Genomic DNA, 18904 nt, shown 5'->3' on the forward strand with positions numbered 1-18904 from the left:
CTGTAGCAGGGCATGCTGGAATGTATAGTTCCACAGCAGCTGGAGTGCCATCTTCTGTGTCCTGCTCCTGCCATTTAAGATGGGCACAAATGCAGTAAAATAGACAAATGGTATTTCCGAAGAAATCAATTTCAGTGCAGCTGTAAAATCAGTGTATGTGCCTATATGCATAGTTAAAGACAAATGTGTTTTTACACATCGTAAATGATTTCCAATGTGTTTAATGTGCCAGGTGTTTTGAGTTTTAATCTGCTATTTGCAATACTGGTAACGTGTACTGTTTCCTCTGAACCGTCCTTTGTAAACATTGTTACACTCATACTGTAGGTGTCTTCTTCACCTGCAAAACCATCTGCAAACACACATGTACAGGTGCAATAATGGAATTAATGGCCAGTGTATTTTATTGCTCTGAATTGCTGTTTCTTGGCATTTGCAGCTTCAAAAGAGTTACATTGCCTGCATGTATAATGATGCAGATTTTTTTTATTGGGTTACACATAACTGCAGGAGGTTTTTAATTTAGTTTTTTATTTTCACTAAAGGGGAGAGGGGAAGCTCATGAGTAAGATTGCCAGGCTCTATTTTTTTTTTTTGCCCTTAACAAAATGAAACATGATGGTAAACATTTTCAATTTGACACATTCTATCATAATATAACTTGTATCAACTCCCTAAATTCTCCAACATAGCACTAACCAAACTCCCAAGCTGATGCAGTAGAGAACTAACAGCTGTTGGCAGAATACATTTTGGTGACAAATACACACTTGAGTCTCTGTATTCCATGACACGTGTCAGATAAGGGAGTTCTTGTAGCCAGAGAAGGGAGGGGCTGTGCGCTGCTGATATTCTATTCTATTCGCGTTTAAATCTTGGTCTGACACATGATTAAAACAAAAGCTTAATTTAAAATACTATTTTTAATGTGTTGTGAAAAAATTGCATATGATTTAAGTTTGCACGTAAATTTATTTTTATTTAATTTCAAATGGATTAAATCTAACCAATATTTCCTATTGAAGCAAATTGCAATATGTATTTAACACAACATTTACAAAATATTTTCATGTGTGGAGTGGTGCTGTTTCTTTTAATGTAGGTATGTGTTTTTTTGCTGGGGTCCTTCACTGTCACCCCTTTCCTGTTGGGTCATGTTGAATGGGGAGGGGGTACCCATTTTGTTTTTGAGGTCCCGACTTTCCAAAGGATTTCTAGCCATGAGATGACCAGTTTGGAGCTACTATAGTGTAAGCCCCCAACTGGTTCAGCCCGGTGCTGGTTACTGGAAAAAATGGGGGGTGGGGGTGGGGGTTCTCCCGATTTTCCAGGACCAGCCCTGGCTCAGAGGTCCAGGGCTGACTATGCTTTGGGGTGAGTGGGGGAACCATGCAATTTGTTTTTTTAACATTAACCCTGTCATTATTAGTATACACAAAAAAGCCTGCACAGATCATACTGTTCAGTGCTTTATTTCTGCTGCCGACTGTCAGCGGATTCATGCTTCTATTAGTCAGTAAAGTCTATTATAAATGGGGCAATCCAACTTAAATTGCACACGGCAGAAACCGATTAGTATCACCATTGGAGCAAAATAAACAGTCAAATACGTTGCTTAGTAAATTTGTGATTTTGACCTTCTAAACTGCCAGCAATGTCCATCAATTTAGTCTAGAAGTCATACATGATTCTTAGTAAATTTTGGCCATATTGTGTTCAAGAAACAGAATATGTATTTTAACTAAGCCTGTCTGCACTATGTGGTGACTTTAACAAATCCAATTCTGTCTCCTGAATGCAGGAAATACTCCTGCTGCTCAGTATAAGTTAGATAGAGGAGTTAAAAGATAAATTGTGCAGTGGGGAGACACTGGAGATCAGGGTCAGTGGAGACATGGGGCAGATGGACATTGGGAACTCAGAAATAGTGAAGGGCAAGCAAGTCAAAAGTGTTAGAAGACATTGGGCATTAGTGAGACACTGAAAGGCAAAGAGACACTGGGGTGACAGCACTGTAGATATTGAGTAGCAGCGCAGACAATTAAGCGAATATGGGGGATATGGGTGTAAGGAGGACACTATAGGCCGAATTCAATTAGAGGCAAAAAGTTTTTGCTGATTTGTGCTTTTCCTCTGTTTTCAAAGCATCTCCATATTCAGTTCCCGGCGAAAACTCCATAGGCAAAAACAGGCGAAAAAGTTTCTCCTGCAAAAGGCAGGAGAAAAGAAGTGCAAAATCCATGTTTTTAGGGTACAAATACTTTTATTACAGCTATTAATACTCTTCTATATTAATTTCCAGGGTCAGTGAGGTTTTTTTGGGTACAGACTGATTTCCCCAAATATGCTGACCTCTTCGCTAGTTTCGTTATTACATACATTCGCCTAGCCGCCTTTGCACCTGTTTTGGAATTGAATATGAAGATACAGTAAGTGGGGACGCGCATGGCAAAAACATCACGTCCAAACAGGCGAATGAGGCGAAATCATCACGCTTTTCGCTGACCTTGACTTTTCGCAGCTAATTGAATTTGCCCCTATATCAGAAGAGACGACAACTTGTATATCACTTTGTTTGTTCCTTGTATTTTCCCTGTAAGGCTCTTCGGAAACTATGTAGCATTTTAAAAATAAAAGACAATATCAATAATTATAATGATAGGTTAAAAATGGCAGGGCAGATACTAGGAGGAATGCAGACACTACAGGACAGGCAGATATGAGGCACAGGGGAGACATGAGAGTAGGTAATTATTATGTGTGGAAAAAGCATTGAAAACTGAGGTTTAACATTATACAGCATACGGGAATCCTGTAGGACCAATACTGTAATTCTGAGGGATGTGGGCACATAGGTTACAACCCAACCACTACAATCTGACCATCTGGATGGGTAGCCAGAGCCCCCCTTCAAGAGTGCCTATCATTAAAATAATGCAATCAGGAGCACACTTTACTGTATTTGAAATAAACGTGACAACTTTTACACAGTCCCCTGCAGGAGGGTTCCAGAGCAGGCAGCCATGACCCAGCAAGGTGTAGGGGTGGGTGTGGCATCATCATCATGGCTCTAACCTCCGCTGTGTAAAGTCATGACTTGGGGCCATGATGATGCAATTTGCTTTAAATCACATCATTAAATAAACATGTGCTGCCTTTTAGAACCCATGGCAGTGGCATAGCGACGACCCCGCAGATCCCCCGGTGGCTTGGGGGTGCCAGCAGGGCCGGATTAAGGGGGGTGCAGGGATGCAGTGTCTCGGGGCCCCCTATCTCAGGGGTCTTTCGGTCAGAGCATTCAGCACAATGCTGCACTGTGACTGCAGTACCAAGTGCCCGTAATTCTCCAGTCTTCACCAATCTCTGGCCCCATCAGCCTCCCAGATCTGTCTCCTGCAGTGCACTCTGGGGTATATAGTCCTTTAGTTTACTGCTGTCATCAGCTGTTGACTCCCAGAACTACAATTCCCAGCATCCCCCGCATCTGGCTTCCCTCATCTTAATCTTAATCATTGATTGGCAGCTAGTTGCAGAATGAATACCCAGCAGCACCACACTGCCCTGCAAACTCCTAAATTTGTGAGTACATTTTTGTGACTGAACTTTTATTTATGCAGAGAAATATATATATACGGGGGCGCCAGAAAATTTTTGGCAGGGGGGAGCAAAATGTATAGTTATGCCACTGACCCATGGGAAGTGTCTCATCATTCAGGACACTGCGGCCCAGAGATAGTCTTCATATTTACATGCTGTGCAGCCATCTGTCATTACATGTAATTTTGTGCAGCTCATTGTGTGAGTCATGGGAGTGAACCAGGTGAGTCAATTAAGCAGTGACCAAATTATCTGTATCTCCAGGACTTTGCTGTGTCCTAGTCTTCAGTCTGCTCATGTACCTTGTCTGTCATTTGGATTACCTTGGCCTCAATTATTCACAGACCACTGCATGTTTACTGTATCTCATGTCAGTTACCATTCATATTTGCAAGTGAAAACAGTTACCCTTATTTACAACTACAGACCACTGCATGTTTAACAGATCTTCTGTCAGCTACCATTCATTTCTGCAAGTGAAAACAAATACTCTCATCTACAACCACAGTTCATTGCATGTTTTCCAGATATCCTCTCTGCTAACATTCATCTCTGCAAGTAAAAATAGGTTCCGTCATCTTCAATCACAGCCCACTATAAGTTTACAGGATTTCATTGTCAATTACCACTCAACATAGCAAGTGCTACAGTACCCTGGTTTCCTAATGCAAATATCTACATACTAACTGGATTCTCTTGGACTGCCTCATCTCGAACTGACTCCAGCTGTTTAATTAGAAACATAGAAACATAGAATTTGATGGCAGATAAGAACCACTTGGCCCATCTAGTCTGCCCCTTTTCATGTATCCTTTAGGCAATTTCAACCCTATTTGCTCCTTATGTCTCTCTTAAGGACATTCTTATGCCTATCCCAAGCATGTTTAAATTGTTCTACTGTTTTAGCTTCAACCACATCTGATGGGAGGCTATTCCACTTATCCACTACCCTTTCTGTGAATTAATTTTTCCTCAAATTACCTCCCTCCAGTCTCAGTGCATGTCCTCGTGTTCTTGTACATCTCTTCCTTTGTAGAATGCTTCCCTCCTGTCCCTTGTTGAAACCCTTCATGTATTTGAAAGTTTCTATCATGTCCCCCCTTTTCCCTTCTCTGTTTCAAACTATACATATTATGATCTTTTATTCTTTCTGGGTAAGTTCTGTGCTGTAGGCCATGCACCATTTTAGTTGCCCTTCTTTGTACCATCTCTAATGTGTCTATATCCTTCTGGAGATATGGCCTCCAGAACTGAACACAGTATTCTAGATGAGGCCGTACCAATGATCTATACAGTGGCATTATCACTTCTTTTTTCCTGATACTGATTCCTCTTCCTATGCAACCAAGCATCTGACTTACCTTCCTCAATGCTTTGGTACATTGCTTGCCTGCCTTTAAGTAATTTGAAATGGTGACTCCTAAATCCCTTTCCTCCTCTGTATTTTCCATTATCATGTCATTGATACTATATTTAGCCTTTAGGTTATTGAGACCCAAGTGCATGATTTTGCATTTTTTTACATTAGTAGTTGCCATGTTCTTGCCCATTCCTCTAGTTCACCCAGATCCTCAGTCATTTGTGTTACCCCTCCTGGTGTGTCTACCCTGTTGCATACTTTTGTGTCATCTGCAAAAAGGTATACTTTCCCTTTAATATTATTTGCAATATCACCAACATAGATATTAAAAAGCACTGACCCAAGTACAGATCCCTGGGGTACTCCACTGGTAACCTTTCCCTCCCATGAATGCACTCCAATTACTACAACTCTCTGTTTCCTATCCTGCAACCAAGATCTTATCCATTCAACAGTCATAGAATCCAATCCCAAGCTTTCCAGTTTATCATTCTGCGGTGCGGGATAGTGTCATAATCCTTACTGAAGTCTAGATAAGCTACATCTATGGCCCCCCCTTGATCTATTACTTTTGTCACACAATCAAAAAAGTCAATAAGATTTGTTTGGCATGATCACCCCTGTTTGGGATCCTGTAAATTGTTGGATTTGAGAAATTGCACCACTCTTTCTTTTAATAGTGTTTCCATTATTTTTCCCACTACTGATGTAAGGTTTACTGGTCTATAGTTACTTGCTTCTTCTTTGCTTTGCTTCTTTGCTTCCACTTTTGTGCAGTGGTATTACATTTGCTCTTTTCCAGTCCTCTGGAATCACTCCTGATACTAGCGACTGGTTGAATAATTTTGTTAATGCTGGTACCAGGACCATTGAACCTCTTACAGCTTTATGCTGGTTGTGTCCTGTTCTTACAAAATAAATAGAACTATTTCTAACAGGATTCTAGATCTGGTATGCTCACTAATAACCCTTTTACACCAGAGCTAAAAGCCGGGTAATTGCAGGGTTAACCCGGTTAGCTCCTTGGTGTAAAAGGGGAATAGGTTGGATTGCCAGGTCGAGTGACCCGGCAATCCAACCCAGGTAACTTGCAGGGTTTAACACGGGAATAACTTGTGAAACCGTGCCGTGTAAACGGCGCGATCTGGGTCACGGTGACCTGGATCGTGCCGCATGCCTGCCGATTGGCTGGCTTCAGTGGCGCTTGGAGATGACATAATCTCCAAGCGTCCACTTCAACACCGGAAGCGGGTCTCTGCAGACACGGCTCCGGTGTGAACGGTGCCAACTCAGGAATAACCTGGGTCGGCGCCAGGGAAAAACCGTGTTCCAACCTCCGCGTCAGACCTGGAATTTCGGTATAAAAGCAGTATAAGGCTGCTTAAATATTGCAGGCTTATGTTTCATGCATTCTGTGATCTGATGTAGACCTAGTTCATAAAACCACCCACTTCATTTAGAAGGGGGGCGGGATGCGAGAGACTGGTCCATTCTTTTTAGGGATCCTGGAGAATCCTGAATTTTATGACCCTACTTTATGGTCCTGGAGAGTTTGCAAGCATGACCTACATTATATAATGGGAGCCCCACACCTGAATCTGGGAAGACTTTGAATAACAGAAGACAGAAACATAAGAGAAGAACACAGTGAAAGAGGAGAAAGTGAAAGGGAGAAATAAATTACATTCTCTTTTATCCAGGTAAATATATGTTTAGAATTTTAAATGATTAACTTTTATATTATACTGTTAAAAAATAAAATTTTAGCTCTTATAAATTATATAGTTTTTATTAACTTAAATTAAGCTTATATAAATGTTTCTTTCTTTTCTTTTGCTCCTTGTTAATTATATAAATCCCACTGTTAATCATTTGGCACCACTTCTTTCACTTGTGGGAATGTCCAATAAATATGCTCCCCAACAGTGGTTATCGTTGGTGAAATCCTTATTACTATACCTCAGGTTTTTTTTATCTGCCTTTGCTCCTGTCTCTCCTCCTGCCTATTTCAGTGCTCCCCCTCATCTGTCTACAGCAATGGGATTAAGGTCTGGGGAGTTTCCTGGCCATGGACTCAAAATTTCAATGTTTTGTTCCCGAGCCACTTAGTTATCACTTTTGCCTTATGGCAAGGTGATCCATCATGCTGGAAAAGGCATTGTTCATCACCAAACTGTTCTTGGATGGTTGGGAGAAGTTGTGGAGGTTTTGGTACCATTCTTTATTCATGGCTGTGTTCTTAGGCAAAATTTGCAGGAAACTTCCCAGACTTTAATCCCATTGAGAAGTTGTGGTCAATCCTCAAGAGGCGGGGGTACAAACAAAAACCCACAAATTCTGACAAACTCCAAGCATTGAGTAGGTAAGAATGAGCGGCCATCAGTCAGTAGGTGGCCCAGAAGTTGATTGACAGCATGCCAGGGCGAACTGCAGAGGTCTTGAAAAAGAAGGGTCAACACTGCAAATATTGACTTGTTGCATAAACTTAATGTAATTGTCAATAAAAGCCTGAGACACTTATGAAATGCTGGTAATTTTACTTTACCATAGTAACATCTGACAAAAAGGTCTTAAAACACTGAAGCAGCAAACTTTGTGAAAACCAATACTTGTGTCATTCTTAAAACTTTTGGCCATGGCTGTAGTTCTCTTATCAGCACTTAATTTTATTATATAGAAATATCCATAGTATAACAACCCCCTTTGAGAGTAGGAGGAGTGATACAGTACATTGCTCTTGTGTGATGTTAGTGAAGAAATGGGCAGAGTGATATAGCTCTTTGTGATTTGTCCTGTCAGAGAAAGTGGGGTGGAGTGAGATACAGACTAGTCATAGGCAGAGCGATTCCATATCTCCCAACATGACCCTCTCCAGGAGGGACAAAATGCTCTGGTTCTGGACTTCCCTGGTAATTTATGATTGGTGGAGACTCCAGAGGTGGGGCTGCAGTACAGTCCAAAATTCAAATAGGGGAGTCACACCAACTGCCAGTGAGTCCCAGACATCTATTTTTGGCAGCGTTTGAAATGACAGTTGGTGTGGTCCCCTATTTGAATTTTGAACTGTGCTGCAGCCCCATTTCTTACCAGGGAAGTACAGCTCCCCATACTATTATATATATTTTTACTGAGGCGAAGTAGGAAGCAATACCGATTATATGTATTAACATCCTGTCTGCCAGAATGGGGAAGTGAAAACTCCCCTATCCGGCGATCTCTGCCAGACCACACAGCACATCAGCCTGGTGCTGATACGCTGGGTCTCACCTCCCGGCCGGCTCCAGTGGGCATGCCCGAGATCTCGCAAGCATTGTAAGATCTCCAGTCACAGCCCAGTGCCCAACAGCCACCACAGCCAGGGACTGTGCTTTCACTGCTGTGATAGAGCAACGACAGCTGCAGCTGTTGAAATTGATAGCTGCAGCTGTCGGCACAGTCAGTGTCACTGACCATCCATATATTGGCTGGCACATTGGCGGTCTATTTTGTAGTGGGCACATGTCATTTAACACCCAACCCCAACATTTAGCACCCAACCCCACATTGATACATGGGAGAGAAATTGTATCAGTGTACATAACGTGTGCTGATACCACTAAACCCCATAATGCCCCTTCATACATCTCACCCTTTGGGAGGTATGCAATAGTAAAACCATGTTGCTGACTGCAAGCACCAAATATGATATAGTGGCACATACAGGGGGGGCTCTGAGCACCTAGAAAACCCCCTTGATGACTAAGTTGTTTTTATAATTTAATATAGACTGCTCTAGCTCCACCTCTATAATTACTGGCGTAGCCAACATCGGAGCTGCAGCGCATGTGTGGCAGCTCCTCAGGCAAAGAGGTCTGCTCATCAGAGGTCACTGCCTTGCAATGCACAGGTGACAGCCAAAGGGGAGTTGCTCCTCCTCTAGAGCGGCAGGCACTCAGCTGCACTGTTATTTGCAGGGGGCTGGGGGTGTCCATATATGAGTGGTGTACGGTGGATACTAACAGGAGTTTTCACTAGGCTGTTTTTTCAGATCTTTTTTTAAATATACTCAGTGGGATGAGATATCAGTATTGATCCACTATCATTGTATGGGCATTGACACTACCCTTGAAGAAGTCCTTTATAAAGGACAAAATGTATTGGGTTGTCAGAAACGTGTCTAAATAAGTTGCCACTCGAGTGGACCCCACCATTGAGCTCACACCTTCGGGTGATGGTGGGCTAATACATCTGTTCCTCATTGGTGGCAATTATAATGTAAGCCATTTTTAAAGAGATTTATTTTTACAAAATAAATTGTATAAATCTATACTAATACGCGGCCACTGGGTGATATGTGTTGGGTGTTCTTTTGGTGAGTGGGTTTCTTCCAGAAAAATACCACTCCCCAATTGGGATTTAATCATGAGAGAAGCATCGTGAAACATAATTTTCCCTGAAACGGGATTCTTAAGGACAAATCTGTGGTGTGGACTAAGTATAGAACTCTGGTTAATATGTACCACAAAGGACTGAGCTCCCTCTAGTGCTATTGGTGTACATTTTGTATTGAGCAGGCTTAACGCTGATTGGCTGTCATGGCTCTCAGCCAATCAGAGTTAATATACACACAGGAAGCAAAAGAAGATGGTGCCCGCCATCCACCGCTGCCTTACACTGCCGGCACCCCCACTGCCGACACCGCTGGCACCCCCAATGGCACCATCCCCTGCTGCCGACACCATCGCTGCCGACATTGCCGGCACCCCTGTACTGCTGCCCTACATGCTGAGGACACCGTCAGCAACCCCCACAATGCCGACACTGCTGACACTCCCACACTGAGGACACCACCAGCACCCCTGCACTGCCGAAACTGTCAGCACATATATGTACCGAGGACACCGCTGGCACCCCCGCTCTGCCAACACCGCTGGCACCCTGCATAGAGAGGAAACCTGCACTAAAGACACCACTGGCGCTGCCTACATCGCCGGTACCCTTCACTGAGGACACTCCATGTCCTGAGGACACCATCATCAACCCCCGCACTGCTGACACAGCCAGCAAACCTGCATTAAAGACACCACTGGCACTGCCGACATCGCCGGTACCCTTTACTGAGGACACTGCCAGCACCGCAGCACTGCCATTCCATGTACTGAGGACACCATCAGCAACCCCTGCACTGCCAACACAGACAGCAAACCTGCACTGAAGACACCGCCGCCACCCCCGCTCTGCTGACACCACCGATACCCTGCACTGAGGACACTGCCAGCACCGCAGCACTGCCATTCCATGTACTGAGGACACCATCAGCAACCCTGCTCTGCCGACACTGCTGTCACAGTAAGGACACTATTGGTGCATCCAACCCACACTGTATAACATACTGTATCTGTGTTGGAAAATGGAAGCAGAACTGCCACATGTTAGTGCCGCCCACTGTGTCACTTAGCTTAGCCAGCCAGCTAGCTGGATGCAACCCTTTGGCCTTAACTAGATGAAAAAAATAATATTGTGAGGTGGTCAAAATTGATTGGAAATGACTGGAAATAAATGTTATTGAGATTAATAATACTGTAGGAACAAAAACAAGCCCATTTTATGTGATTTTAGCTGTTTTTAGGATATTTTAAGAAAAAATCCAGATCCAAAACCAATACCAAAAAACAAAACACTATGGAAAAAAATCCAAAACCAGATTCAGATCCAAAACCAGGGGAGATCCAGATCCAAAACCAAAACACGAGGGTCGGCGCACATCTCTTATATATATATATATATATATATATATATATATAATATATACAGTATATATACATCCATCCCTCTGAATGGCTTAGCCTCTGACTGCCGACCAGACTGGCCCACATCCAGAAAGCCCGCCAAGTAAAGTGCTTGGAGGCATAGCTGTAAGGTCAGGCCTCCGAATGGCCCACCCTATGACTGCCGACTGGCCGGCCTATCAAACCATTGGCCAATTTAAATGTGGTTGTTTTTTTTTTTTTTTTAAGAAAGTATCCATCAATTGACAACAATGAAATAGAAGGATTAAAAAAAAATACAATAGTCCTAATTTCAGAAGTTAAAATGGGTAGGGCTTATTGATTTTGGGATGTACTCTAAGTAAAATTAGGATATGTCTGGATTGTGGGCATGGTTACATTTATTCCCTGGAATGCTGGGAGGTATGCAGTATTGTGATGCGTATAGTATATACATGCTCCTAGCTTGGTTGTTTATTGTAGGGTTTAAACTAGGGGTGTGCACCGGCCACTTTTCGTGTTTTGTGTTTTGGTTTTGGATCTGGATCTTTCTTCGTGTTTTGGATCTGGATTGGTTTTGCCAAAACCACCCTTCCGTGTTTTGGGTTCTGGGTTTTGTGTTTTGGATCTGTATTTTTTTTTAAAAAAAGCATAAAAACAGCTAAAATCACAGAATTTGTAGGTTTTTCTGCTCCTATGTTATTATTAACCTCAATAACCTTAATTTCCACTCATTTCCAGTCTATTCTGAACACCTCACACCTCACAATAGTGTTTTTATGTCCAAAAGGTTGCACCGAGGTAGCTGGATGACTATGCTAAGTGACACGAATGGGCGGCACAAACACGTGACCCATCTAGGCGTGAAACTGCAGTGGCAGACAGGATGGCAGTTAGAAAAACTAGGCCCCAAACTGTACATAATGCAAAGAAAAAAAAGAGGTGCAAGATGGAATTGTCTTTGGGCCCTCCCACCCACCCTTATGTTGTATAAACAGGACATGCACACTTTAACAAACCAATCATTTCAGCGCCAGGGTCTGCCACACAACTGTGGCTGAAATGATTGGTTCGTTTGGGCCCACACAAAACAAGCTGGCAATTAATCTGTCCCTGCACAAACTGGCTCTACGGAGGCAAGATGTCATCCTCATCCTCCTCATCCACCGATTCCTCACCCTCTTCAGTGTGTACATCCTCATCCTCACAGAGTATTAATTCGTCCCCGCTGGAACCACAGGTCCCTCTGTACGTTCTGGAGGCTGGTCTCCCTGGAAGAGTTGATAATTCATTTTATGAACATCATCTTCTCCACATTTTGTGGAAGCAACCTCCTACGCCTTTCGCTGACAAGGTTCCCGGCTGCACTAAACACTCTTTCGGAGTACACACTGGAGGGGGGGAAACTCAGGTAAAATAGAGCCAGTTTGTACAGGGACCTCCAAATTGCTTCATTTTCCTGCCAGTACAGGTACGGACTGTCTGACATGCCTACTTGGATGCTGTCACCGATGTAAACCTTTAACAGACAGACGCACGCTTGTCGCTGCTGCTTTGAGGATGCAAGTGCGGCTACAGCCCACACAATTCACAAAGACAGAAAAAAAAAAAAGAATATTTTTATTGTTTGTGGAGCGTACTTTGAGGGTTACACCACCCTTTAACAGACAGACGCACGCTTGTCGCTGCTGCTTTGAGGATGCAAGTGCGGCTACAGCCCACACAATTCACAAAGACAGAAAAAAGAAGAAGAATATTTTTATTGTTTGTGTAGCACACTTTGAGGGTGTCACCACCCTTTAACAGACAGACGCACGCTTGTCGCTGCTGCTTTAAGGATGCAGGTGCGGCTACAGCCCACACATTTCACAAAGACCGAAAAAAAAAGAACAATATTTTAATTGTTTGTGTAGCACACTTTGAGGGTGTCACCACCCTTTAACAGACAGACGCACGCTTGTCGCTGCTGCTTTAAGGATGCAGGTGCGGCTACAGCCCACACAATTCACAAAGACAGAAAAAAGAAGAATATTTTTATTGTTTGTGTAGCACACTTTGAGGGTGTCACCACCCTTTAACAGACAGACGCACGCTTGTCGCTGCTGCTTTGAGGATGCAAGTGCGGCTACATCGCACACAAGTCACAAACACATTAAAAAAATAGTTTTTTATTTTTTGGAGCACTTTGAGAGTTACACCACCCTTTAACAGACAGACGCACGCTTGTCGCTGCTGCTTTAAGGATGCAGGTGCGGCTACAGCCCACACATTTCACAAAGACCGAAAAAAAAAGAACAATATTTTAATTGTTTGTGTAGCACACTTTGAGGGTGTCACCACCCTTTAACAGACAGACGCACGCTTGTCGCTGCTGCTTTAAGGATGCAGGTGCGGCTACAGCCCACACATTTCACAAAGACAGAAAAAAAAAGAACAATATTTTAATTGTTTGTGTAGCACACTTTGAGGGTGTCACCACCCTTTAACAGACAGACGCACGCTTGTCGCTGCTGCTTTGAGGATGCAGGTGGAATCTAGATGGGATTTGGAACCGGGGACACACTACCTCCATCAATTGTCTAAATCCCACTGCACTAATGGCGGATACCGGACGCACGTCTAACACCAACATAGCAGTCAAGGCCTCAGTTATACGTTTTGCTTCAGGATGACTGCTGTCGTACTTCATCCTCATCGCTAGGGACTGTTGGAGGGTCAATTGTTTAGTAAAAGTAGTGATGTTCCTACTTCCTCTCTGGGATGATGAACAACTCCCAGCAGCAGCAATAGCACTAGGAGGAAGTGGTTCTTGATCTTTCCCTATTTTATTTTTATCGGAGAAAGTTTGGTCCTCCATTTATGTTATATTGATATATACGTGCGGCTAAAGCGCACACAAACACAGAAAATATTTTTTTATTTTTGTTGGAGAGTAGTGCACTTTGTGGGTTACACCACCCTTTAAGAAATGAGCCAGCCGGCTCTTTACTTATGGGACACAGGCGCACGCTTGGCGCTGCTCCTTTGTTGATGCACGTGCAGCCACAGTGCACACAAGTCACAAACACAGAAAATATTTTTTTTTTGGTTTGGAGTGTACTTTCGGGGGTTACAGCACCCTTTAACGGTCAAGCCAGCCGGCCCTTTACTTATGACACAGGCGCACGCTTGGCACTACTTTGTTGATGCACGTGCAGCTACTGCGCACACAATTCACAAACACAGAAAATAATTTTTTTTTTGGTTTGGACTGGAGTGTACTTTGGGGGTTACAGCACCCTTTAATGGTCAAGCCAGCCAGCCCTTTACTTATGACACAGGCGCACGCTTGGCACTACTTTGTTGATGCACGTGCGGCTACTGCGCACACAATTCACAAACACAGAAAATATTTTTTTTTTGGTTTGGACTGGAGTGTACTTTGGGGGTTACAGCACCCTTTAACGGTCAAGCCAGCCGGCCCTTTACTTATGACACAGGCGCACGCTTGACACTACTTTGTTGATGCACGTGCGGCTACTGCGCACACAATTCACAAACACAGAAAATAATTTTTTTTTTGGTTTGGACTGGAGAGTACTTTGGGGGTTACAGCACCCTTAACGGTCAAGCCAGCCGGCCCTTTACTTATGACACAGGCGCACGCTTGGCACTACTTTTTTGATGCACGTGCGGCTACTGCACACACAATTCACAAACACAGAAAATATTTTTTTTTTGGTTTGGAGTGTACTTTGCGGGTTACAGCACCCTTTAACGGTCAAGCCAGCCGGCCCTTTACTTATGACACAGGCGCACGCTTGGCACTACTTTGTTGATGCACGTGCGGCTACTGCGCTCACAATTCACAAACACACGAAAAATATTATTTTTTTGCACTTGGGGGGAGCACCCCTGATGGACAGAACACCCCCTGGACAACACTACAGCACCCCTTTAGGACTGGGACACTGCACAGGACTTTGGAGTGGATACAGCCCCTATGGAGAACTGACTGCACAACACAGTCCAGCCAGCCCCTATGGGCTTTGAAGTAGTGGACACAGCCCCTATTAACAACAGCAGCACAGCACAACACAGCCAGCCCCTATGGACTTTGAAGTAGTGGACAACAGCAGCACAGCGCAGCACAGCACAGCACAACACTACTCTGCACTACACTACACTACACTACACAGCCCAGCCAGCCCTAACTCCCACCCTCCCTCTTCACTGTCCACAGCCGAGTGAGAAAATGGCGCCGACGCGGGTACCTTATATAGGATCCAAAACCCGCGAGACTCGGAAGGCGGGATGATGACGTTTTGCCTCGATTTCAGATCCGAGTCAGGCGGGAAAAGTCGAGCCTGACTCGGATCGGCCTCGGATCGGGGGGGCTCGGGGGGGTTCGGATTTCAGAAATCCGAACCCGCTCACCCCTAGTTTAAACACAGACATATGCTCTGCTAGTAATTATTACTAGTCTTAATGGTAGATAACTGTGACAGAGCACTGGGCTCATGTTGCAGACACAGCTAACTTGGATTATACTATGCAAGCTCATGGGATTTATTTAAGGAAAACAAAGTTTTCCATTAGATAAGCAAATACCCATGTCCTCTAGTAAAACTATGCATTTCGCCTTTAGATAATTGAGTCTCTAAATGTACTGCATATAGGCAAATTTTGTTATAAGTAGGGGTGTGCGGGTTCGGATTTCTGAAATCCGAACCCCCCTGAGCCCCCCCGATCCGAGTCCGATCCGAGTCAGGCTTGACTTTTCCCGCCTGACTCGGATCTGAAATCGAGGCAAAACGTCATCATCCCGGCTTCCGAGTCTCGCGGGTTTTGGATCCTATATAAGGTACCCGCGTCGGCGCCATTTTCTCACTCGGCTGTGGACAGTGAAGAGGGAGGGTGGGAGTTAGGGCTGTGTAGTGTAGTGTAGTGTAGTGTAGTGCTGCTGTTGTCCACTACTTCAAAGTCCATAGGGGCTGGCTGTGTTGTGCTGTGCTGCTGTTGTTAATAGGGGCTGTGTCCACTACTTCAAAGTCCATAGGGGCTGGCTGGACTGTGTTGTGCAGTCAGTTCTCCATAGGGGCTGTGTCCACTCCAAAGTCCTGTGCAGTGTCCCAGTCCTAAAGGGGTGCTGTAGTGTTGTCCAGGGGGTGCTCTGTCCATCAGGGGTGCTCCCCCCAAGTGCTAAAAAAATAATATATTTTCTGTGTTTGTGAATTGTGTGCGCAGTAGCCGCACGTGCATCAACAAAGTAGTGCCAAGCGTACGCCTGTGTCATAAGTAAAGGGCCGGCTGGCTTGACCGTTAAAGGGTGCTGTAACCCACGAAAGTACACTCCAGTCCAAACCAAAAAAAAAATTATTTTCTGTGTTTGTGAATTGTGTGCGCAGTAGCCGCACGTGCATCAACAAAGTAGTGCCAAGCGTGCGCCTGTGTCATAAGTAAAGGGCCGGCTGGCTTGACCGTTAAAGGGTGCTGTAACCCCCGAAAGTACACTCCAGTCCAAACCAAAAAAAAAATTATTTTCTGTGTTTGTGAATTGTGTGCGCAGTAGCCGCACGTGCATCAACAAAGTAGTGCCAAGCGTGCGCCTGTGTCATAAGTAAAGGGCCGGCTGGCTTGACCGTTAAAGGGTGCTGTAACCCCCGAAAGTACACTCCAGTCCAAACCAAAAAAAAAATTATTTTCTGTGTTTGTGAATTGTGTGCGCAGTAGCCGCACGTGCATCAACAAAGTAGTGCCAAGCGTGCGCCTGTGTCATAAGTAAAGGGCCGGCTGGCTTGACCGTTAAGGGTGCTGTAACCCCCGAAAGTACACTCCAAACCCAAAAAAAAATTATTTTCTGTGTTTGTGAATTGTGTGCGCAGTAGCCGCACGTGCATCAACAAAGTAGTGCCAAGCGTGCGCCTGTGTCATAAGTAAAGGGCCGGCTGGCTTGACCGTTAAAGGGTGCTGTAACCCCCAAAGTACACTCCAGTCCAAACCAAAAAAAAAATAATTTTCTGTGTTTGTGAATTGTGTGCGCAGTAGCCGCACGTGCATCAACAAAGTAGTGCCAAGCGTGCGCCTGTGTCATAAGTAAAGGGCCGGCTGGCTTGACCGTTAAGGGTGCTGTAACCCCCGAAAGTACACTCCAGTCCAAACCAAAAAAAAAATTATTTTCTGTGTTTGTGAATTGTGTGCGCAGTAGCCGCACGTGCATCAACAAAGTAGTGCCAAGCGTGCGCCTGTGTCATAAGTAAAGGGCCGGCTGGCTTGACCGTTAAAGGGTGCTGTAACCCCCAAAGTACACTCCAGTCCAAACCAAAAAAAAAATAATTTTCTGTGTTTGTGAATTGTGTGCGCAGTAGCCGCACGTGCATCAACAAAGTAGTGCCAAGCGTGCGCCTGTGTCATAAGTAAAGGGCCGGCTAGCTTGACCGTTAAAGGGTGCTGTAACCCCCAAAGTACACTCCAGTCCAAACCAAAAAAAAAATTATTTTCTGTGTTTAGCCGCACGTATATATCAAATCGATATTTCATAAATGGAGGACCAAACTTTCTCCGATAAAAATAAAATAGAGAAAGATCAAGAACCACTTCCTCCTAGTGCTGAAGCTGCTGCCACTAGTCATGACATAGGCGATAACATGCCATCAACGTCGTCTGCCAAGGCCGATGCCCAATGTCATAGTAGAGGGCACATACAATCCCAAATGACAACGTTCAGGAAAATGACCTTGAAAAAAACATTTAAATCATCTGAAGAGAAACGTAAACTTGCCAATATGCCATTTACGACACGGAGTGGCAAGGAACGGCTAAGGTCGATCCCTAGTATGTTCATGACTAGTGGTTCAGCTTCACATGACGATGGAAGCCCTCCTCCCACTAAAAAAATCAAAAGAGTTAAGCTGGCAAAAGCACAGCGAAGAACTGTGCTTTCTAAGAAGATATCACAAATCCCCAAGGAGAGTTCAAGTGTGGTGGTGGTTGCGATGCCTGACCTTCCCAGCACTGGACGGGAAGAGGTGGCTCTTTCCACCATTTGCACGCCCCCTGCAAGTGCTGAAAGGAGCACCCACAGTCCACTTGCTGATATGCAAATTGAAGATGTCACTGTTGAAGTACAACAGGATGAGGATACTGGTGTAGCTGGCGCTGAGGAGGAAGTTGGCGAGGAGGATTCTGATGGTGATGTGGTTTGTTTAAATCAGGCTCCGGGGGAGACAGTTGTTGTCCGTGGGATGAAAAAGCCCATCACGGTCATGCCTGGGCAGAAGACCAAACATTCCACCTCTTTGGTCTGGCAATATTTCAATCCAAATCCGGACAACAACTGTCTTGCCATATGTACCATATGTAAAGGTGAAATAAGTAGGGGTTGTCCTGTTGTATCCAAGCGCCTGCAAACCACACCGTCAACTCCCTCCTCGTCAATTTCCTCCTTAGTCAGGATCGGAAGTAGTCCTGCAGGCCATGTCACTGGCATGACTGACTCTCCTATCCGGGATTCCTCCGGAGGATCCTGCATTGCTATGCCTACTGCTGCCGCTGCTGCTGTTGCTGCTGCTGTGAGTCGTTCATCATCCCAGAGAGGAAGTAGGAACACCACTACTTTTACTAAACAATTGACCCTCCAACAGTCCTTAGCGAGGAGGATGAAGTACGACAGCAGTCATCCTGAAGCAAAACGTATAACTGAGGCCTTGACTGCTATGTTGGTGTTAGACGTGCGTCCGGTATCCGCCATTAGTGCAGTGGGATTTAGACAATTGATGGAGGTAGTGTGTCCCCGGTTCCAAATCCCGTCTAGATTCCACTTCACTAGGCAGGCGATACCGAGACTGTACAGAAACGTCAGAAAAAGTGTCCTCAGTGTCCTGAAAAATGCCGTTGTACACAATGTCCACTTAACCACGTACATGTGGACAAGTGGAACAGGGCAGACTAAGGACTATATGACTGTGACAGCCCACTGGGTAGATGTATCACCTTACGCAGCAACAGCAGCAGCATCACCAGTAGCAGCATCTCAGAAACGCCAGCTCGTTACAAGGCAGGCTACGCTGTGTATCACCGGTTTCAGTAAGAGGCACACCGCCGACAACCTCTTAGAGAAACTGAGGGAAATCATCGCCCAGTGGCTTACCCCACTTAGACTCTCCTGGGGATTTGTGATATCTGACAACGCCACCAATATTGTGCGGGCATTACATCTGGG

The sequence above is a fragment of the Taudactylus pleione genome, unplaced genomic scaffold (genome assembly GCF_031769625.1).
Source record: "Taudactylus pleione unplaced genomic scaffold, aTauple2 ptg000642l, whole genome shotgun sequence".
Taxonomy (NCBI): domain Eukaryota; kingdom Metazoa; phylum Chordata; class Amphibia; order Anura; family Myobatrachidae; genus Taudactylus; species Taudactylus pleione.